A 23,845-nucleotide genomic window follows, 5' to 3' on the forward strand; every position below is an offset into this window, starting at 1 on the left:
GATTGTTCTATGGTCTTCAGTCTCTGAGTTGGTGATTATAAGCATTTGAAATGTTCCATTTAAGGTCCGGTATATGACTACCATCATAAATGCTGTTTTATTAAGATATTTAAGCGAATAACTGTGGAGAAAATGTATTATGGGAAGATTGATTTATTTTTTGCAAAGTTCAGATAATTTATTGAAGATTTTTTTCATAAATCATATAAACATAAAGGCCCATTAGGAATGCATATAAATAATTAAGTACTGATGCAGGGCAAGTTATTTTTTGAACTTCCACTACATCTACTTTATTGATGGTCCCTTATTTTCTCCATAACCTTGACTAAGTCAATGTGCCCTTCAGAAATCCCCAATAATTCTCAATGGCTAGCTTTTTAGAGCAGCCTGTGGCTGAGCCCACTCAGGAAAGGCAATTCTGGATTGGGTGCTGTGTAATGAACCAGATTTGATTAGGGAGCCTTAGATAAAGGAACCTTCTTGAAAACTACTCCACCTCCCTTTCCCCTCCAAAACTGACTCCTACCTTAATGTCCTCCTTTCTTATGACTCAATATTGATTCCCTGCCAAATGTGAAACAGTAGCTATCGGTCATAAATTCTATTTGATGCACTTGATAAACTATGTTTCATTGTTCATCGTATCTGAAGCCGCTGTCACATTAACCTTAATGTGTTTTCTGTAGCTGAACTGAATGTATTTGCTCTCAGCGAGTTCCATTTTAACCTGCCTGGCCATATGCAGAGAATCTCCCTCAGTGGCTTCTCTTTCTGTATCTATGCATCTGAATGCCCCCGGCTTTTATTTTGATCATATCTGGCTTCTTTTTTATGCACTGCCCTTAGTAACATTGTCTGAAAACATAATATTTTTCATATCTGTGTCGAGGTAATCCAGCTCCTCTTACAATATGCACCACCACCTCTCTCCATCCTCCCACTGCCTGTAGATTCTGACAGCTAGAAATGGAAAAAACAGAATTTGTCTACGTCAAAATATTGAGAAGACCAGAGTCTTTGTCTTCCCAAGAAACTAGCATACATCTCCTTTCCCAAGTTATTAACAGCATCTTTCTTGCTGACAACAAAGGTTGTACATTTAGTGGGTGCTGCATTTAATCCTGATGAATCAGCTTGACCACCCACTTCCATCTCTGTAACTTTGTCATTTATTGTCTGTTTATTTGCTACTGTGGATACCCTTATCCATGCCTTTGTTACCACGGCACATTGATGATCCACTGGTGCTGAAACTTGAGGTTATCCAAAACTCTACCTCTTCAGGTATTACTCTAGACTTGCTAGCTGGCATTGGTCCAGAAACACCGTGATTTTAGTATTCTTTTCCTTCACCTCAATGTGCTCCAGAATAAAATCCACCTCCAAAGTCTCTGTATTCCTCCAACCACTGGTCTCTTGAGCACCCCTGATTTCAAAAATGCTGTGATCATTGAGCGTGCCTTCAACTGTGTGGACTCAAGTTTTAGAATTTCTTCTGAAATCTTTATACTTTCTGTACTACATTAGCACTCTTCTTGATGCTGATTTTTGACTATTTTTTCTAATCATACCCTTGTATCTCCTTTGTGATTTCTACATTAAATTTATTTGATATCTTGCTTCTGATTCTGTCTGCTTCATCATCAGTGCTGTATAAATTCAGAACTTTACGCTTTTCGGTATTTCTGTTAGATGTGTCATTATGTTAAAAAAGATATATCTTATAGCATTTCTTTTTTCACAAGTGCTGATTTGATGTATGAAATCCAGTTATTGTTTCTTTTTATCTTGTTAGTGGTATACCTTTGATTTTTATTACTATATATTACCAATTTTTATTTCCTATTCTTTCAATTTTCTATAGGAATGTTTTCTTTTTTCTGTCAATTAATGTTCTGTTTATTCCCATTTATGCAAATAATCTAATTATATTGCAGCAGAAATAAATTGAGGGTGCAGTTCTGGAAATATTGCAGAAAAAAATCTTCCCACGACTCACATACTGTATAATAAACAATGAGAGTCAAAACTAAAAGACTTTCCAAGCCATTTTCTAAGGATTAAAAATACTCCTGAAATGTATGTTAATTATGTCTGCCTCATTAAAGCAAATCAGACCAAAGCTCTAAACTCCTGCTTACAGCTAATTGAAAATCGTGATGGCAATTAGACAATAAGAGATGGAGGCTTCAGGAACGGGTCTGTCCTTTGTTACAGTAGAGTGCTTTGCTGCAAAAAGGGGTGAAGCATTCGTATCGGTGATCAGCCAAAATGCCGAATGGATGATCATCTTGAGATTCCCACCATTTTCGGGTAATTTGATTGAATTCCACATGATAACAAGAAATAACTGAAAGTACAGAATGCAGCAAAGGCTATTGGATCAAGCAATATTTTAACTATATCTGCAAAGATTTGTTCTCTAGAATTAGCTGGGGTTTAAGCCAAGCTGTTCCAGTGCTGTTACTATAGTGGCTTCAGCTTGATTGAGAGTTGGCCAGATATATCCTGTTGTAAATACTAAGAGCAAATCCAATCCCGCTAACATTTGCCCAATTAGTCTACAGTCAGTAATTATCAAAGTGATAGAAGGAGTTGTTGCCAATGCAACAGAACACTTTTGAGCAGGCTTGAGCCTCGGCAATAGGATTCCTACTGTTAATTAATGCGTTACTCCATAATGATCATACACAAACATGCCTGGTTGCTGCTGCCCACTTACTCTGTACTTTGCCCTATAAGAGAAAATGAAGTGTGGAGTCTAGTGCCTTACGTTTGAATTTTGACACTTGTCATGATTGAATCATCAGCAGTGATTGCTGGCTGTATAATTATTGCAAGCTTAAGTTTTAGCTGTGCCAATGAAGAAGAGGAAGGTGAAGGACTTAAAACGGAAGCAGCTGAAGATCTACCCAGTGCTTTGAAGAAGTACTTGTTTCACTTTGTAAATTGGTTAAGCAGGATGTAGAGGCATTAATTGCAGTAGTTGATTGGAAAAAATATCATTTGCAGAGTCATTTGGTTCTACCTTACTTTGTGCATGTACAAACTATACTGAATTTGTGAAGAGCAGGATTTAAAGACTGTTAGTTTCTGTTACACAATACAGTATTCAACTCACAGGACTACCGGTATTTAATCTGAACCATTTATTTTGGAATCACTTGTGTATAACATGCTTAAATTGTTCTGGGGTCGGGACTCTAAGTACTCACAAACAAGGGAAAATCTGCAGATGCTGGAAATCCAAGCGACACACATACAAAATGCTGGAGGAACTCAGTGGGCTAGGCAGCATCTATGAAAAAGAGTACAGTTGATGTTTCGGGCCATACTCTTTTTCCATAGATGCTGTTTGGCCTGCTGAGTTCCTCCAGCATTTTGTGTGTGTTACCCTGAGCATTCTTGTGTAGTTATTGACACCAGTTTTGAGGGAGAGTGAAATTAAGAGAGAGGAAACCTGGAGGGAAGTGAGGGACAGTGAGGGAGGATGGAAGAAGGTGTGGGCAAGAGCTGTTTGTATCTACACAAGTGTGTGTGTGTGTGTGTACACACTGAGCCTATGGTGTAGAGCCTGGTATCCAGTTGGCTTGGACCACCTTGCCACTGGACCAAGACTTTGCTCTTTCAAGCCCTTGTAGTAAATGTGCAGTGACGTTTCTATCTTGAATGAAATCATGCACTGGCATTTTCCTGTCCTCCAAGAGCTGGAGTAGAAATCTCTAAGGAACTGCCTAAGAAGTAGGAGCAGGGACTGTGCTTTGAGCATGTGAGGTTTGAATAATGCTGGGTGCCTGAAGATGCAAAATAAGTTATGAAAGTCGGTTGATAGAAATGAATGAGTGATCAAATGAAAAACTGGTTTCCTTTAACAGCTATTCTCCAGTTGGAGTAATAACTATTGCTATCCACTTGCAACATCGGCTGGATGCTTGAACAATAAAGGCAAATGAACAATATACTGACAATTCAATTGTTATCGAAGAGTATCAGAATTTTAACTGGAGAATTCTGCATGTGCTTTCCATTCCATATTCAGGCCACAGTGTGCACAACCTTGAACCAAACTGATCCATTAATATCAGATTGACTTCTTTCACTGGCAATTATCTTCAGGTTGAGCCAGACTCAGGTAGCTAGGGATAAGCTTGTGAATATAAATATGGAACTTGTCAGTACTCCTGACTTGCACTTCCCTAATGATGCACGACTCCTGTCTTAGCCTATGCGCAACATCAGCATATCTTTTGTTACTCCGAATTGACCATTCCAGTCTTCTTCTGTTTGGCCTCCCATGTCCAGTAAGTCTAAACCAACTCTCAGCAGCCAATATTTTAACTCAGTCTTAAAATGTTTTTCATCTTTTAATAAAGCTCGTGTAACACATTATTCTAGAGTATACAGATGAAAGTTCAGTTTTTATCACTGCAATATTGAAAGATCACAAATTCTTACAGAAGCTTGTCTGCAAAATCTCAAACTTTTTAATCTCGTAAAATGTTTCCTTAATGTGACCTGATATTCTGCAGACATCTAGAGATCTTGGGAACATCCCATAATAAATGTAAATTAATAACATACACTTTAAGTAAAGCTGTGTGTTCAAAGTGGGTGGCTAGGAAGCTGTCATTCATTCCCGGTGAAGATCGTGGCCTAGACTGGTTTTACACAGAATTTAATCAATGTAAAGAGTCAAAACATACAGCATTCATTCCACATGAGACAGTAGAAATGAAGATAGAATGTGAGTTATTGTTCTGCTTCCTTCTCTTGCTGACAATATTCTTAATAAAATTACTGCAACTACAAGAGAAATGACAACTGCAATACTTAGCTTATGACACCCGGGTCTAGTTGAACTAATCCCATCCAGGAGTATCATTTTCACATTTTATAGGTATGTGGACAATTCCTCACAGAGCCATTGGATTTCACACATTTATTGAGCATCCAGATACTCTGATTATTCAGATTGGTTTCAACCAGGCTTAAAGGAAATTCTCTGAAAATGTGCCTTGATGCCTTATCTGAATTATTTATGTGTTTGTTTGTTTATGTATTTTGGCCCTTAAAGCTGTGCTGCCCAACAATCCCCTGACTTAACCCTAGACTAATCATGGGACAACTTACAATGCCCAATTGAACTACTAACCAGTGTGACTTTGGACTGTGGGAGGAAACGAGAGTACCCGAAGGAAACCCACACGGTCACGGGGAGAAGGTACAAACTCCTTACGGGCAGTAGCAGGAATTGACCCTGGGTCACTGGGACTGTAAAGTGCTGTGCTAGCCACTATGCTACTGTACTGCCCCATATAATAATTCTAATTATATAAAGGGAAAATTATCACCATGCCTCATTCTTGTTAATAGACATAGTGATCTTAGAAAATGCTAAAAATGCTCTGCAGAATCCTTTACTTGGGCATATAGGTTCTTGCACCCCTCCCCAACTCCTTTAATTCCCTCATTTTCAACTATTCCTCCACAACATCTTCCAGTTCAGATGATAAAATTTTACTTGTAACTTCAGTCTTTGCCAATTTTATTTCAAAGGCTGTCTAATTGCCAAGGTTAGTTATTTCTGTCTGTTTCAGTGTTAGAAGCCTTTCTGTGATCTCTGCACTGCCATGGATGTTGGAGGCTCACCCCGCAGCATCTAAAAAGACTCTTCCTATATGGGTGTAAGAAAATTGGAGGGTTAGATTGATCTTGTATCGGTCAGCACAATATCATGGGCCGAAGGGCTTGTATTGTACTGCTTTATTCTAGGTTCTACTTGTAGAATAACTTAAATGCAACTAAACTATTTTGTAGTATATACTACTGGTAACGAGCTGCAAGGGTTGGACATGCTTTTCCAGTTTACTGATTTGGGCAAAAGCAACTGATGTAGTCTTGTTTGTGGGTTCAAGTCAATGGCAGCTAAGGAGAAAAATTGGCCAATTCAAATCAGTGGCTATTCTTGACCACTGTATACAATGGTGCACTATTTTTCCATGAAGTCTACAGAAGACTTGGACATGTAATGAGCTATAATTTTGATGGTGTTCCAATGTCTGCTTTTTATCTTGGGTATCTAGGTGTTTTACTTGTACTGTTTGAACCTGATTTGGGTTCAGTGTTTAAATTATTTTTCAATAGACAGAAATGGCTCTTCAGAAAATTTCACAACCACAAAGTAAGTTCGGGTTTTAACTTGAAAGTGAAGTCTCGTGGCCTACTTTAGCAAATGGAGAGAATGGCTACTTGGACTAATTATTGCAGGGATCACAGCATGTGTGCTTTACAGAAACTTACCAAATGAGATTACACAAAATAAAGTGTCTGTATTCTCTGAGATTCCCTTTATTTCATGTGATAGCAGTGAAAAATAAATGTAGCCATTTATGTCATTTCTCCAGGGGAGGTTTTGGATGTTGGTAAATAGTTGAGAGAACATTGCAAAAAAATTCTTTCCATATAACTGAGCGCACAGCCTGTGAAGTCAGGAAATCGGCTCCATCTGCTGGATTCTTTAATACAATGCACTATTGTTGTCTCTGTCTGGGGAAATGGCAGTCCAGAGTTTGAGAAGCATGCATCCATCAATTTAAGTTAATTAGGCTAGCCCTTGCATGTTTGATTTCTAGAAAATGTGGGCTGAGAAAGGTGTGGCAAGAAATAGAAAGTTCTTGGGGCATGAATAAACTTTGCAGCCAACTGCGCCTTTAATCAGAATGAGCAAAGTTGTGTGTGTTTGTCATAAGTATAAAGTTGATGAATTAATTGTATGTAAATGAAGGGAAATAAAGTTTGATCAAGGGAAAGAGAATAGAGACTGGAAATGCTTTTAGTGCTTTTTGTCTTGAATCTAACTTAATGTGGGAAAGAATGTAGATTTAAACTTTTAGTGGTCAATTTTGAATATCAAAGAAATTGATGGTAAATAACATTTTACATTTGAGTGTACTTGCATTTGAATGACAACATAACATGACAAATTAATTTCATGCATACCATGGAAGTACAACTACTTCACCCCAATAAGTACATTTCACAGGTGACCAGCCAGAAGAATGGGACTTTAATAAAACTAACAACAAGGAGAACAGAGGCCAGTTTCGTCAGTGTTGGTACTGAACTTCATCTTCAACCTTGAAGTTCTGTGCTCCCTGCTACCATACCTGCGCGTCCCTTTCAGTTGCTCCTCTTTCCCTTCTAGTCTTTGGTGTTATTGATCAGGACTTAAATCCACAGCCACTTCTCTTTCTTAGCAAATGTCTCTGACTACAATTGCCTGCACTATTATTGGGAGACACAATACAAATTCATGGAACAACATCTTGTCTTCCATCTGGGCATGGACTTAATCTAATGTTTAGATAACATGCTCCTTTTCCTTGTTCATATAAGAAGCATGTCTGCCTGTCATTCTCTTCTTGCTGTCTTGCCTGGCTAGACTTGTCCTAATCTACCAAAGTTGCAGAGGAATTGCTATATGTTTATGTTTTTAAGTTGAACTGATTACATAGCCTTAGCAGCTTGACCTTGCTCCAGCAGTCACATGACATCACTCTACCAGACAAGTTCCCTCGATTTCACCCACCTTTCATTGCTACTTAGAGTAACTTGTTTATTTTTCTCAGGTCTGATGTGGGATATTTCATCTGAAAATGCTAAATGTTTCTCTTTGCACAGATGCAACCTGACTTGCTTAACTTATGCAACATTTTCCATTTTAGTTTGTTTTGTATCTTGTTGGCTTTGTTTTTCTTGCACCATTGTCCTGCCAGACAAATCCCACCTGCTCATTACTAACAACTCATTACACAGACCAAGAAGCTTATTATTAAATGGGAATTGCTGCCATTAAGTCAGTTTGATTCATCCTATCACAGATACTCCTTGGAAATAATTAAACAGGTATAAAAAGACAAACTACCATTTAACTGAGTAACATGTTATGTATTTAAATGAAATACAGAACAAATTAGAACACTGCCAATGCTACTACAGCACTATAAAACTGTGTATTAGATTGGTTGTGGAATTCATCCAGTGTAATCTGTCGTATTCTTTTGATCGACTGTAAATGAGCAAAATCAGCGCAGACACCCAGTGCAGATAATGGACAGTCTAAAGAATTGCATCCTCCAAATCTTCATTTTCATTGTAACTTTAAAGATGATTGTTGCCTTCAAATTCTTCGTAGTACCTAACTTGTTGAACTAGTGAAATAGTTTTATTTCACTCCCCGCTGTTTTTGGTTTCTTCAGGCCTCAAGGCCTGAAACCATGGTGAGCAAAACAATTCTAAATTGTCTTACTGCTTATTTCTCACCAACTATCAGTGACAAAAATCACTGCTTTTTGAACGGAAACACACAACTGGCGCTATTTAAAAACTGCTCTAAGCGCGGTGTAGTGCCTAACAGCCACACAAGTACACATAAGTGATGCTAGTTAGAAACTGTTCAGCAGCAGTCTCCTGTCCCAATTAAATGAAGGGAATCCCAGCTGTTTACTTGATTGGTTTTTGTTCTTTAAGAGTTGCCCCAAACAAGCGATTACCCCCAATAAACCAGAATTCATTGTGCGTGTGTGTGTGTGGTGATGGAAACTGCTTATCATAAAGAAAATGCTGATCTCAATTCTGCATTTTATTTCTATTGTTCTGTTACATTGCTACTTCTAAGTTTTCTAAGTTCTCCTATTTTGTACAATCGTTTTCCATCTTTATCCTTTGTTTGTCTGACTTACACAAGTTTTCTTGTCATCATCTACAAGATCAGCATCAAGTAGTATAAATTGCTAAATATCATCTTGAGATCATAGAATTACAGGAGACCCTTTGCTTTTTGTTACTCTTTGAACATTGGTTAATTTAGTTCCATGCCTCAGCCATTCCCCACTACTCTCTACATTAGTCTTACTTAATTTGCTTTTGAGGAAGTGATTGAGGAATCTGATTCCACTGTCCTTCAAAGTCATGTCTTCCATGTATATAAACAAATTATTTGGTGACTAATTCAAGTATTTTCCAAGATAAACAACCTGTTAACTCAGCTCACTAATATTAGGTGTTCTGGGGGATGAAAGCTGTAAGCTGCTTGCAGTAGGTGCTAAAGGGGAATTGCCATTTTCATAGTCGGGGGTCAGATTATTGGCAAATTTGGGAACTGAAGTACAATAGCTTTGGCAATCAATTTAGCAGGTGATGCTTGAGGAAGATTGTCATGAGGTAGTAGGTGAGAGGTAAATGGAGGCAGGGATTTCATCCCAGGCCTTGGTGTAGGGACAGGTAGTTCCTGGGTCTTGGTTATGAGACTGGGAGTTACAGTGGTACTATGTATGGAAGGAGGGGAAGGCATAAAAGAAATCACATGTCTGAAACAGGGTCTGGTGTCCCTGCAAGTGTTCAGAAAAGAGTGGGAATTACAGAAATTGTATGAGGAGAAATGCATAGTTGAATTTCTGGAGTTATCCCATTCAGGAAATGTCAATTTTGCTTTCAGATCACTACTTGTTTAAAAAAAATATTAATGCAGTTGTATTTCGAGATTGAATTATCCCTTAGGTTTATTTAAGTAAAATGACAGGATTAACCTGATTTATTGTAAAGCAGTCCTACTACAAATGTTTCAATTCACTAGTCTAATTGGCTCCACTTTTGCACCTTTGATGTTTTATATATTTAAAAAAAACAATGTACTTGGCATTCCACTTGGGTAAGTCTAGTCCACAAAAACCAGAAATTTAATTTTGATAATTGTCATTATTTTGCCTGCAATCATCACTGAAATTACGGAAGTAGTCATTCCTCGTATTGCCTAGTGTCAGTCCAACCAGTAGATAGCTCACTTGGCGTTCTGCCAAAGGCATTTGTCTCTAGGCTTCATTATCTATACCAAATTGGTTTAAAGATGAATTGAAATTGTGACACAATTACTTAGTGTGGCCTTGTGGACCACTATAAGATCGATTGCAGTGAAAGAAAATCTCTCCATTGGTTGGTCAAGTCTGGAACAAAGGAAGGTGGTTGTGCCTGATGGAGGGAAACCATCTCAACATAGAAGTAACATTGTAAGAGTTTTTATTCCTCAGCATTATCTAAGCCCTAACCTGCTTCATCAGAGATGTACGTGCAAAAAGTAGGTAGGATATTTGGATGGTAGGGAGATAGAAGTCTGTGATCCCGGTGCAGGTCATTGGAAGTAGACAGTATCAAAGGTTTTTGGCAAGGACTAGATGGGCTGAAGGGTCTGATTCTGTGCTATATTTCTCTATGACTCTAAAATGGGCATATTTTATCAGCTCTCACAACTTGAGGTTCCCTTATTGAATAATTAGTTGTGAAGAATTACAAATTTAAATGGAAGTGATTGAGCCATGATTTATCATTAGAAGTGAGAATAAAGCTACTGGACCTAAGTAATTGTTTATGGCATAACGGAGGTGTAAAGCTGTAAGAATAACACAACTATAAAACAATTGAGGCAAACTTAAGGAAAGTAAAAGTATTGAGAGACGTGGATCAGTCAGTATTAGTTGTTTCTCTCTCTACCCCAAATTATCCAGTGACAGCCTGTGAGATTAGGGCAAAAGTCACTATTTGTTGTGGATGGGGCAGGGGAGCCTACGCTTGGTCTATTGGGCCAACGTGCTGCTGTTAAGGACCATAATGAGTGACTCAAGTAGCAGCAGCAGCAATATTTGTTTGAGAGCTGAACCAAACATTAAAATGCATTTGCTGCCATCGAAAGGGATTACAGTTAAATAATGCAGCACTTACTTATCATTCAGCTTGAGTGCCTTTTACTTTAAAAGAAAATGTCAAAAGTGATTTTCTTTCATATGGATGTTAATGTTTTATGTTTTCATATATATTTATGACTTCTACTAAATTTCCAAAGCTATATTTTAATTGTTCCAAATGTTGCCCTGCAATAATGCAGATTAAATGTTAGTTTCAATAAATTGCATTATGGGTTATGATTTATTGTAAGCCATTGTAGTCACTAGTAAAATTTTAATTACAAGTAGTTCAGTTCGTAGGTCAAGAATTCTTTATTACTTCAAATTAATTACAGAAGGAACTGTATTCTTTGCATGTTTACATAGTTTATCCATCAATCCTCTAATATTGCCTTAGCTGTATAATTTTAAATTATTTTCAATGTATGTAGTTGCAGTAGTCACAACAAATTGCTTTGTAATTCAAGAATAGTATTTAAAAGACAATTGGACAGGTATGTGGATAGGAAAAGTTCAGAGGGATATACCGTAGATTCCGGACTACAGAGCGCACCTGATTATTAGCCGCAGGCTCTAATTTTAGAAATAAAATCAATTTTTTAATTGTAAAGGCCGCACCGGATTTTAGGCCGCACCGCTACTTTTAAATATACATACGTATCGGTAACACAAATTACGTTGCATATACTTTTTTACTGAACAGCACGAACAACATTCCAATATCTCCTAGCGACTGGTAAAAATATATATATTGCAGCCTACCAGGAAAAGTTATTGATCGACTTTAACTTAAAAGCAGCGTTTTCGATCGGGTCTAATCGGGTCTGACGCTTGCGCAATGCGATCGGGTCTAATCGGGTCTGACGCTTGCGCATTGCGATCGGGTCTAATCGGGTCTGACGCTTGCGCAATGCGATCGGGTCTAATCGGGTCTGACGCTTGCGCATTGCGATCGGGTCTAATCGGGTCTGACACGCTTGCGCAATGCGATCGGGTCTAATCGGGTCTGACGCTTGCGCATTGCGATCGGGTCTAATCGGGTCTGACACGCTTGCGCAATGCGATCGGGTCTAATCGGGTCTGACGCTTGCGCATTGCGATCGGGTCTAATCGGGTCTGACGCTTGCGCAATGCGCTCGGGTCTAATCGGGTCTGACGCTTGCGCATTGCGATCGGGTCTAATCGGGTCTGACGCGCTCGGGTCTTGCTTCGAGTATTTTCCATGTTGATGAGGGTGAGTACAAATGACTGATTTACAATAATTTAATTGTGAAAGTGCGCTTGATTTATCGTACAATTTCATTGGACCTCTGTGAACTACTCATCAATTTTATTGGTCTACTGTTACGAGGCAAAATGTTTACGAGGCGGCATGAAAAAAAAACCATGTATTAGCCGCTCTGGATTATAGGCCGCAGAGTTCAAAGCTGTTCAAAATGTGGGAAAAAAGTAGCGGCTTATAATCCGGAATCTACGGTAGATCAAACACGGGCAAATGGAATTAGATTAGATGGGGAAGTTGGCCGACCTGGATCAGTTAGGCTAAAGGACTGTTCCTGTGCCATGTGACTCTGAGCTGCTTGCTTCCAGGGTTGACATAAATATGTATACGTTTATGTCAAAATTGACAGATTCCAAGGAAAACTCTGATACCGTCTAGAATATCACACTGATCACTACAGCACATTCCATCTACTAAAACTGTCAATGGCTTTAGAATTTATGGGAAGATAAAACTCTTGCCACTCTATACTGAAGAAAGCATCCAAGCTTGGGGTAAAGATTCCCTAATCTTCCTATTCTAGCCACTCCCAAGCTCAGAATGAAGTGGAGCTTTCTGCTCCATCTAAGCAGCAGCCCTGAGATAGTTTCTCTGCACATGCTCGACCTGCCCTCTCAGCTTGACCTGCTACAAGTCTAATTGACCCATTGAGAAAATGAGTTGGGAAGGGAATGATGGATAGAAGTTAAATTCCATCTGAAAAAAGCATTTCTTGTTTTCCCCTTAGTGCCTGGGTGCATTTAGATGTTTGAAGGTGTCAGAAACTTAATTTAAATGATGATTTTCACTGGTGGTACCTGTGGGGGGGGGGGAGGGGGAGTGAGGAGAACCTTGCTAGCTAACTAGGTTCTTCTTAGGAAAGAGCCTAAATCTTGGGTGGGTGGTGTGGTATCCACTGGGGCTTACCAGTCACTAAACCCCACTGACCTCCCAGTGACCTTGGGTATGCTGCTGTCCACTGAATTTGGGCATTTTGCTGTTCAGAATCTGTCAGGCATTAATACTCTTTCTCATTCTGTCAGCTGTGCTCCTTTTTATTCTCTGGGCTAGTTATATAAAATAGATGGGTAAAATCAGAATATAACTAATGCTTTATTCATATGTCAGGCTATCTTTCATACTTCATTTTTCAGAAATTTCTTCTTGCTTAATTTAAAACATGAAATCAATCCTGAAAATAATTCATGTTTTCGTTTTCTATTTGTGTTATTGCTGTCATGTCTTAACCTGTGTTTTATGCTACTATTATTTTGAAAAGTACCAGCTGGCTCCATTTCCAAAAATCAACTAGTTCATTCTCATGTTGACACAAAACTCTCATAAGAAATGTTTTAACTTGAGCCTTGTCCTTGGATGATAACACCAAATGAGGGCTTAGAAATTGCCCTCCTCCTGTACTCCTTGCAATAGTCACAATAGTTTGGCTAAATTCATGCTCATTATCAGGCAGGGAGCTAACAAAAGGTGGCCAATACAATGTCACCAAATCTGCAGAAAGAACTCCTGTCAAACCTCTATTCCCAGATCATTTGTGTTCGAAGGAGTTTTATCCAGCTAAATCTTGTGACGAGGGAGTTGTCCTATCAATAAAGGTGTTGTATCTGTGCACAACTACGTACGTAACATGCACACAGGAGATGGTGTATTCTCATTGCAGTGAGAGAGAGAATGCGCATGCATAGGCAACTGCGAGTGTGCAGGCAGCATCAGTACGTAGTGCTAAGGGGGATAGGTTATTGCTCTAAAAGAAATAGATCCGTACACTACAAAAGGATAAACAGTTTAGGTCTGTATACCATGGGAGTATAGAAGAATGGGGGGGGGGGGCACCTTATTCAAACCTATAAAATCCTAAAGGAGTTTAACTGGGCAAATATTGAGGTGTTTTCCCCAGTGGGGGAGTCTCAAACAAGAGGGCAAAACTACAAGATAAGGTGCCAGTCATTTAAAGCTGAGTAGAATTTTTTTTTTCTCTCAGAAGGTACTGAATGTCTGGAATTCTCTGCCCCCAAAATTAGTGGAGACAGATCATTAGAAATACATAAGGTGGAGTTGGGAAAGTATTTCAAATACAGAAGAATTGAAAATTAGGGAAGACTAATTTTCATTTCCTCTATCTTTCAACTACTTGTCTTGGGTAAGACTGGCTTAGAAGAGAAGTTAAGCCAGCAGAGATCAGCAATAATCATATTGAATGTCGGCCCAGGCTTAAGGGCCCTGGTGGCTTGCTCCTTCTCGTATCTTCTTGTGTTCTTCAGCCTCGAACAGGAATGGAACAGACTCCAATAACAAATATATCTGTCAGATGTCTTATAACATTACTGTTGGATGAAGAATGGCATTTGTTGTATGTTAGGAATAAAATACAGAACTCACTCAAAACTGAGATACTTGATAATCAAAATGAGAAAATAAGTGTTTCCTAGATCTATAAGTTTCAGATTGTAGACATGATACCATTCTTCCATAGCATGCATGCATGTACTTGTGTAATATGTGTAGATATTTTTTAAAATGCATGTTGGAGAAGCAGGTGTCATTAATGAGTACAAATATTTTAGGCAAAGCCATCTATATTTCGCTGAAAGTGTTTTTTATATATATAGACACTCACTCACTCCAGCATTTACAAACTCCGGACTTGTGTACAGCCCATACATTAGTGTTTTGGAGACCAGTGAGATGGATCTGCTGGTCGCTGTGGGGCTGTAGGCATCTGCTGGGAACTCCGGGACTCCTTTTCTAATTTGCAGACTCTTTGGGTAACGGACAGTCCTCACAAATGGAAACCTGCCGTAACCTAGGGACAAAATGTATTATTTCTAACACTGAATTTACGTATTTGGATAAACACTATTTAGAAAATTGGATGAGGTAAGAAAGATCAGGACAGGAAATGTTTAGCCAAGTGTACCATATAATAATTACACTTAATATAGAAATTGAAACCAATGTCAACAATCAAATTATTTGATAGGGAAACTTTAAGTTTCAACAGTCTTTGGTTAGTTTTTATTTACCTACCTATGTATTGACTGACTGACCAACCACTCAATAACAGGTCCTTGCACCTCAACAAGCCCATGTGACCAATTAACCTACTAACCTAACCTGTACATCTTTAGGATGTGGGGTGAAACAGGAGCACCCGGAGGAAACCCATACGGTTATAGGAAGAACATCCGAACTCTTTACAGAATTAGTGGAATTGAAGCTGCATTGCCGGTGCTGTAATAACATTATTCTAACAGCTGCAGTACTGTGCCACACCGTTAAAAAGAGGAGATGAATGGAGCGCAAATTAGTTGTGGAGGCTCAGCAAAGTCACAGTGGGAACTTTAACGTAAAAATAAATTAATCTAGCATTAGTAAAAAAAAATTACAAAAGTTATGGATAGAAAGAAAACAAAAGAATGCCTCAAAGTATGAAGAAACTGGCAATATTGCAAATGAAAATTAATAAAGGCATATAGTGAAAGAAGTTCAACATGGAGCAGAAGATGAGAATAGAAATGCTTCAATGAATGATGGGAATTGTTAAGATCCCAAAGGAGAACTTTGGTTATACAGAATTCTGATATTGAAATGAAAGGGTACAGAAGTAGAATGTAAGGTGTTTAGATTAAACTGATAAAAATATGAAGTGTTTTGATGAGTAAAGAGGGTAGAAACATAGAAACATAGAAAATAGGTGCAGGAGTAGGCCATTCGGCCCTTTGAGCCTGCCACCGCCATTCAGTATGATCATGGCTGATCATCCAACTCAGAACCCTGTACCTGCTTTCTCTCCATACCCCTGATCCCTTTAGCCACAAGGGCCGTATCTAACTTCCTCTTAAATATAGCCAGTGAACCGGCCTCAACTGTTTCCTGTGGCAGAGAATTCCACAGATTCACCACTCTCTGTGTGAAGAAGGTTTTCCTCATCTCGGTCCTAAAAGGCTTCCCCTTTATTCTTAAACTGTGACCCCTCGTTCTGGACTTGCCCAACATCTGAAACAATCTTCCTGCATCTAGCCTGTCCAATCCCTTTAGAATTTTATACGTTTCAATAAGATCCCCCCTCAGTCTTCTAAATTCCAGTGAGTATAAGCCTAGTCGATCCAGTCTTTCTTCATATGAAAGTCCTGCCATCCCAGGAATCAATCTGGTGAACCTTCTCTGTACTCCCTCTATGGCAAGAATGTCTTTCCTCAGATTAGGGGACCAAAACTGCACACAATATTCTAGGTGCGGTCTCACCAAGGCCTTGTACAACTGCAGTAGAACCTCCCTGCTAAAGGATTATTAAATTATTAAATTGATACTTTAAAATATTAATTTAAACGCCTTACCAAAAGACTGAGATGGGGTAGATGATAGGAGAATAATTTCAGCACAGCAGCATGTCAGTACATGCTGTGCCAAAATTACCTGTCTAAGCAGGGTTTATAATATATTTATTTGCTTTGATTATTAAAAATTTTGGAAAGGGGAAAATTATAATGTGGGGAAATTACAGGGATGGGATGCAATGGAAATGGTACAGCTGGGGCATTAAATATCTTCTTTACACTCGTTGTATAACTTCCTGAATATGGAAATCATCCCAGTCTCTCTCATAACTCTGCATTTTTGGTGAATTTTAGTTGTGGTGTCAGTTGATGTTAATCATAATCAAGATTAATTCAAGGATAAAACTTCTTCAGTACTCCTTCAGACACCAGAGTAAGGAGGTTGTTTGCCATGGTCAGTTAGATTTTGGATGATCATACATCAGAGTTTAACTTAAAAATTCTTGTGTGCTTAAACCTTCCTTGCTGTGTCCTAGAGCACAATGTCAGGTTGTCTTTTTGGGTTTAAATTTATTTCTGATGGGCACAATTTTTAAAAAGTTCCTTTATTCTGCATAATACACAGTTTTGGTTTGAGGCATCATAAGAATTTTGCTGGGAGAAATGGTATTGGTGAGAATGTAATAAGTTTTTTTTTTAAAAAGCATTGAAAACAAAATTTATCCTGCATTCATCTGCACCTGACTTGAAATTTACTAGCACGCATTCTACCCAAAATCCTGACCACACAGAAGTTAAATACAAAAATATCTAACCAATTATGGCATAAACTTTTTAAAATCTAGTGTCTAGTGTCATCTCCATGGCTCTCCGCATGGCTTTAGACCACCTAGACAACACAAACACCTACATCAGGATGCTGTTCATCAACTATAACTCAGCATTTAATACCATCATTCCCACAATCCTGATTGAGAAGTTACAGAACCTGGGCCTCTGTACCTCCCTCTGCAATTGGATCCTCGACTTCCTAACTGGAAGACCACAATCTGTATGGATTGGTGATAACATATCCTCCTCACTGATGATCAACACTGGTGCACCTCAGGGGCGTGTGCTTAGCCCACTGCTCTACCCTCTATATACACATGACTGTGTGGCTAGGCATAGCTCAGATACCATCTACAAATTTGCTGACGATACAACCATTGTTGGTAGAATCTCAGGTGGTATTGAGAGGGCGTACAGGAGTGAGATATGCCAACTAGTGGAGTGGTGTTGCAGCAACAACCTGGCACTCAATGTCAGTAAGACGAAAGAGCTGATTGTGGACTTCAGGAAAGTAAGATGAAGGAACACATATCAATCCTTATAGAGGGATCAGAACTGGACAGAGTGAGCAGTTTCAGGTTTCTGGGTGTCAAGATCTCTGAGGATCTAACCTGATCACAACATATCAATGCAGTTATAAAGAAGGCAAGACAGCAGCTATACTTTACTAGGAGTTTGAAGAGATTTGGATTGTCAACAAATACACTCAATAACTCCTATAGTTGCACCTTGGAGAGCATTCTGACAGGCTGCATCACTGTCTGGTATGGAGGGGCTACTGTACTGGACTGAAAGAAGCTGCAGAAGGTTGTAAATCTAGTCAGCTCCATCTTGGGTACTAGCCTACAAACATAGGTGGCCTTAGCTATGTTTCAACTGAAACGGGCCCCGCCCTCCCAGGGGCCCCCGACTGACATGCAAAAAATTAATGCACAGCTCCCAGGCGCCACAATGTTCTCCTGGTGGTCAGCCGAACCTCCAGTGGGCGCTGGCTGACTGACATCTGAGAAAATACTGTCAACATTGCTCCTAGCTAAGAAGGCTACTTTTCAATGAGAGGAAAATGGAACGCTCCTATCCTAGTGGTGCTGAAAAACGGAAAATATTAGAAAACAAAACAAAACAAAACGTCTAAGTAGTCTCCCAAAAGTTAACATCTTTCTTTGGTCCAGCATCTGTAAAAGGCCCGCCGACTGCAGTTGCTGCCTCACCATGGTCACAGCATGGGGCTGCAGTGACAAGTGACAGTATAAGCGGTACAGGAGATGTTGATAATCAGAGCAATGAAAATGAGAAGAACAAACAGATGGTGATAATGATGGCCAAACTTTGTCTGAAGAACAAACACCACAGCATGATGACAGTCCTACAACTGAGACAGGTGAGGGAGATGCCGCCACCAGCATACCAGACAGAGAGAAAGCCCCACTACCATTCACAGAGACCGATCCGGCACATTGGCCAACGCATATTACCAGTGACCAACTGATCGACATTGTTAGGAGAGGTCTCGTTCAGTTAGAGGACATTAACTTTCCACAGAGCCAATCACGCCGTCGTTTTACCAAGGCCAGGTATCCTATGAAGATGAAAAATGGAGAAACCATTCGTAGGTCATGGTCAGTGTACTCAGAATCATCTGATTGAATCTTCTGTTTCTGCTGTACCCTATTTGGCAAGCGAAATCACAGTCTCACTTGCGGAGGTTTCAGAGTGTGGGAGCGACTCACTCACACACTCCAGAATCATGAGAAGTCAAATGCGCACCGTGCCAACATGGATAGCTGGTGCGAGCTGGAAATGCGTTTAAGAACGCACAGTGCCATTGACAGCACGTACCAAGAAATGCAAATGCTGGAAAAGAAACATTGGAATGTTGTCACGAAGAGGTTCGTTGCCATAGTCCGTCACCTTGCAGAACAAAACCTTGCTTTCTGTGGCCACAATTCCACCCTACATGAACCAAATAATGGGAACTTTCTAGGTCTGGTGGAGCTGCTTGCCGAGTTCGACCCAGTGATGAGCGAACATGTCAGACGAGCAGAGAAAACAGAGATTGCTGACCACTACATGGGGAAAACCATACAAAATGAGTTAATCACACTTATTGGAGACAAGACACTGGAAGCAACAACAGAAAGAGTAAAACAATCACGTTACTACTCGGTGATAATGGACTGCACCGCTGACGCTGCACACATTGAGCAGCTCTCTGTGACACTGCGCATTGTCGCGTGCCAAGCAAATGTCGGAGCTACTGTTAGTGAGCATTTTGTCGGTTTCCTACCAGTGCTTGACACAACAGGTGCAGGCCTAACCGACGTTTTCTTAACACATATGGAGAAGTTAGGATTAGATATCTCAAAATGCAGCGGGCAGGCATATGATAACGGGAGCAATATGCGGGGGGGAAATAGCGGGGTCCAGAAGAGGGTGCTAGATATTAACAAAAAAGCACTGTTCGTGCCATGCGCCAGCCACGGCCTAAAGCTAGTCATCATCGATGCTGCAAGATCAACAGTGGAGTCTGTGAGCTTCTCTGGGGTGCTGCAATGTCTATGCACACTATTCAGCTCATCGACACAGAGATGGGAGCTTTTCAAGGAGAACGTGCCACAGATGACCCTCAAGGCCATATCCAACACGCGATGGGAGTGCCGCGTGGGAAGTGTGAAAGTCCTGCGCTACCAGCTTCCCGATGTTGGCAATGCGCTCCTGTCACTGATTGAACATGCCACACAGAAAGGTGACAGTGAAACCACATCTGCAGCCAGAGGCCTCGAACAGGAGATCATGTCATGGAAATTCCTGCTGACTGTTATCATCTGGTACAACGTTTTACATGAGGTGAATCGTGGCAGCAAGCTGCTCCAGAGCCCACCAGTGGGAATCGATGTGCTACAGCGCGAGGTGGAATATGTTCTGAAATTTCTCGAGGTATACAGAGAGAACGGCCTTTCATCCGCCCAACCAGATGCCAGAGACATAGCTGAAGAGATAGGGATGCCAATGGTGCACAAATCAGAAAACCAAAACGCCAGTTCCAGTCCGAGTCCCAAAGTGCAGGTCCTTCCCTGACAGTGGCACCCGAGGAACGGTACAAGACAGAAGTTTTCCTTCCACGAGTGGACTCTGCCATCACAGGCATTAGTGAGCGCTTCAAACTGATGGAGTCATTTTACAGTCTGTTTGGCTTCATTTATGGAAGAGAGGAAATGAAAAAAGCCACCCGAAGTCACAGACTGAAAGACAGCTGCATGAACATGGGGAGGACACTTGGTGATGTGGATGCTGAGGACCTTTTGCGCGAGGTGTCGGCTGCTGTCAGTGCCATGCCTTCAAAAGAAACCACTGAGCTACATTTACAGCAACAATCTGGTTGAACTGTATCCTAACCTCACCATTCATGCTGACAGTGCCTGTGACTGTAGCGAGTGGAAAGATAGGCTAAAGCTCATCAAAACGCATCTGGGGACAACCGTGCTCCAGGAGTGTCTGTCAGCTCTTGCTCAGATATCAATTGAGCATGAAATAACAAGATCACTGGACAAAGATGAGCTCATTAAAGCATTCTCAGCACTAGTTGCTGAAAAGGGCGAGGCTTCTCACTCCAAAGCAAAAAATGTCATTGTTTCAGTTTTTAATTAAGGGAATTGTTTGGATTATGTTGGGCTGTCTGTGCATTATGCTGAAAGTGCATATAATGCATCAATGTTTAAGTGCGAAATTACACCATTATTGATGCAAACCAAATTGAATATTCGCTTTTTTTCTTTCTACTTTTTTTGGGAAGCGGGGATAGGGCCTCACAATAACTCTTGAAACAGGCCCCCAGATGCTTAAGGCCGCCTATGCCTACGAAGTACCCAGGACATCTTTAAGAAGCGGTGTCCATTATTAAAGACCTCCAGCACCCAGGGGATGCCCTTTTCCCACTGTTACCATCAGGGAGGAGGTACAGAAGCCTGAAGGCAGACACTCAGTGATTCAGGAACAGCTTCTTCCCCTCTGCCATCCAAGTCGCTTTGGACTCTACCTCACTTTTCTTAATATACAGTATTTCTGTTTTTGCACATTGTTTAATAATCTATTCAGTATACGTAATTGATTTACTTGTTTATTTAAGTTTTTTTTCTCTCTGCTAGATTATTGCATTGAACTGCTGCTGCTAAGTTAACAAATTTCACATCACATGCCAGTGATAATAAACCTGATTCTGATTCTAAAGAAATATTTGTAGGTTTATTTTTCTGAAAATTAATTGTGACCTTATAAAAACAAGGGCTACCAGTACTTTTGTGAGGGTCTTGTATTATTCCCTTCTAAGTAGCTTTTGAAATAATTTTAAAAGAATAGCATTGTGCATACGAGAATAGCCTAAAAAATACAAATTGTGATAGCCTAATAAATACAAATTCTCTGGTAAAATTTGACTTGTAATAAATGATACCATACTATCTTGCTAAAAATGCTCTTAATTTAACTGTGCTTAAGAAATGCTTTGCTACAGAAGCTTGACAGCATGCTATTTAATTTGAGCAATAAATGGCAAATTTAACAAATTATTGAAAATCACTAGGCATTATTTATTGTCTTTAGATTTCCCATCCAGACATTCCACCTTTGCTTCAGCTGAGACTTCCATTTAAGAGAAAATAGGCAATCTTTGACTTGCTCTTAGGCTCAAAATATGTTTTAAATATTTTTTGAACTCTTATTTGAGCACCTCATATAAATTGAAATCAGACTGCAGTAATGAACAAAGAAGACTCCTGTAAAGTCTTAAACAGCCTTTAAGTGAAAAGAACTTGAATAGTATTTTGGAGCATTAAATTTGGATTCACAAATCAGTGCTTTTGTAAGAGAAATTCTTCCTTAATTGAATCCAAATTCTTTTTTGCAAACAGTGAAACCTGTGGAATCCATCCAACTGTTGCTAATTTATTCTGACAGGGAATTTGAATGCATCTTATTGGGTAACGTGCTTCAAAACCTGAGTAGACAATAAAATCTGAGTTTCTAGATTACAGTATTTCAAGCATGCTACCAAATGTCTGATGTATTCAGAATCAGCTAGGTCCAAACCAGTATTTATCCTGGCAGCTTTAGCGGTGCTCAGATCATTGTGAATATACCTTGCTCCAACATTATTTCTGCCTCCCCTATTTTGCAGTGCCCGCAGAAGAATCTAACTGAATAATTGAGTTTTCCCTAATGTCATATTTCAGAGTTTGAAATTATATTGATTTTGGATTCTGATGTTACTTGGCGAATTCTCTTGTTGGCCTCCGTTGGTCAGGGTCGACCATGGATATTGTCCCCCAGCTGTCTTGGTACGCAAGCCAGTGCTGTACAACATGGAGAGCAAGCTGTTGCCCATGTAGCAAGCTCCCCCCTCTCCACACAAATGATGAATCCAAAGGAATGGCAGAGACCAAGAATTAGGCACCAGCAGCATCACAGGAGTTGACAGTCTGTGTTGAACTCAACATAGGACTGCCTTAGGGACTCCAGCTCTGGATTTTTCCCTTGGGGTTTACTCCTGAAGCCTTCCCCATGGATAGGGTTAGCCGCAGGCCAGCGGGTGTTTCTGATCGGAGAGTTCCTTCTCCTCGATGAGCTGTTAACCATGCCTGATGAGCCCCATCTGCCTGAAGTGACTGCTTTTAAGGTGCCAGTAACCTGCCTTTGTCCCTTCTCCTGTCAGTAGAAATGGTTCTGCCGGGCTTAGTAGCTGAGCCACACGTGAAGACCAGGAGCTGGACTTGGTTGTCAGAAGCTATTTGAGGCACATACCATTGGGAGCATTTAATAGATAGTAGGAGCTTGTCCCCATTACCACTCACCCTCCCCCCTTCTATAACAACCTGGGAAATTTATGTTAGATATTCATAACTTAAAGATTGATAATTCAAATAGTAATTTTACTTGGAACCGAAAGAGAATGAAAAGTTGTGTCTTTTGTAAACAAATATCAGAGCACAGTTTGATCTTAAAGTAATGGCGAAATTAATGGTGCACACGATTTTATGATTGTAATCAGATCTTACAATTACTTTTAAATGACTTGGTTGATGCAATAGAAACCTACATACCCAACTTTGACGTAAAAGGCAGCAGTTATGGATGGAAACATTAAATTGCAAATAGATAGATACTTTATTCATCCCCATGGGGAAATTCAACTTTTTTCCAATGTCCCATACACTTGTTGTAGCAAAACTAATTACATACAATACTTAACTCAGTAAAAAATATGATATGCATCTAAATCACTATCTCAAAAAGCATTAATAATAGCTTTTAAAAAGTTCTTAAGTCCTGGCGGTAGAATTGTAAAGCCTAATGGCATTGGGGAGTATTGACTTCTTCATCCTGTCTGAGGAGCATTGCATCGATAGTAACCTGTCGCTGAAACTGCTTCTCTGTCTCTGGATGGTGCTATGTAGAGGATGTTCAGAGTTATCCATAATTGACCGTAGCCTACTCAGCGCCCTTCGCTCAGCTACCGATGTTAAACTCTCCAGTACTTTGCCCACGACAGAGCCCGCCTTCCTTACCAGCTTATTAAGACGTGAGGCGTCCCTCTTCTTAATGCTTCCTCCCCAACACGCCACCACAAAGAAGAGGGCGCTCTCCACAACTGACCTATAGAACATCTTCAGCATCTCACTACAGACATTGAATGACGCCAACCTTCTAAGGAAGTACAGTCGACT

At 40.0% G+C, this 23,845-nt stretch overlaps 1 protein-coding gene across 11 annotated transcripts in view; it reads left to right on the forward strand.

Annotated features, from left to right (window-relative positions):
• The window catches only part of LOC140737937 (amyloid beta precursor protein binding family B member 2-like), a 265,420-nt gene that overhangs the window by 137,161 nt on the left and 104,414 nt on the right, over nucleotides 1–23,845 (forward strand). The window lies entirely within an intron of this gene.

This window comes from Hemitrygon akajei, chromosome 13 (assembly GCF_048418815.1).
Source record: "Hemitrygon akajei chromosome 13, sHemAka1.3, whole genome shotgun sequence".
In the NCBI taxonomy this organism is placed as follows: Eukaryota; Metazoa; Chordata; class Chondrichthyes; order Myliobatiformes; family Dasyatidae; genus Hemitrygon; species Hemitrygon akajei.